Source organism: Arachis ipaensis, chromosome B07 (genome assembly GCF_000816755.2).
Source record: "Arachis ipaensis cultivar K30076 chromosome B07, Araip1.1, whole genome shotgun sequence".
NCBI lineage: Eukaryota > Viridiplantae > Streptophyta > Magnoliopsida > Fabales > Fabaceae > Arachis > Arachis ipaensis.
In genome coordinates this window covers 10599657-10600602 of record NC_029791.2, presented here as the reverse complement: position 1 = coordinate 10600602, position 946 = coordinate 10599657, and positions in this window count along the sequence as shown.

Genomic DNA, 946 nt, shown 5'->3' with positions numbered 1-946 from the left:
TGTGAGTTTTCCAATAATATTTCAACCTTATAACCTTATTATTTTTCAAAGGCGTTGTTAACCTTTCATTTTTCTTCTTGTTTAGAGTCCCGATTCAGGTTTTTGTGCCGGCATCCCAAACAACCACTGAGACAGATTTTGAACCAACCCCTATGCTACAGATTGAAGGGACTACAGAAACGTAAGAAATAGTATTGAGTGTATGTTTGTTTAGAGTTTGGGTGTATATTAGCTAACAGTTTGGGTGTATATTGTTCTTGATTAGTTTTTTTTACGCCGTGATTAATTTTTTGTAACTGTGCAGCAGTCCTGAAACCCCCAAACAACTTCAAGAGACCACACCCACGGTTCCCCCAGCTCCAACTAAAATGTAAGTTCATCAGACTAAAATCAATCTTTTCTTATCATCCGTATATTCTTATTCTTATTCTTATTCTTATACATGATGACGCAGTCATCCAGACGCTGCTGCCCTGTTAATGATGGCACGGACAGCATCCTATGTTCCTAAAATAGATCCAGGGGTGCCATCATTCAGCCTTGGATTGACTGATTCGAGCCAGGAGGGGGCATCAACGCAGGAGACAGAAAGGGCAAAATCTCCTGAATCTGCAAATTTGATAGAAGAATTGGACAATTTGATCCAAAAAATAGCAAGCAGTGTGGCGAAGGGAAACAACAAAAGTCCACAAATTGAGAGGGGGACTGGGGGAGAATGTTCTGGAAAGTTTCGAACTCCTGGGGGATTATATCAGATTACGGATGATATGAAACAAAAGTGCTACATCTGGGGGACGAGACTGAANAACATTAATGTTTTTACACCAAAGTCAATTGCAATGCTTATTAATGTAAAATTGATTTTGGCATATATTTCTAGATTGTATCTGCCATCTGCCTCATCCTCAACCAGAAAAATGAAAAGAGGTTTCAAGAACAAATATAC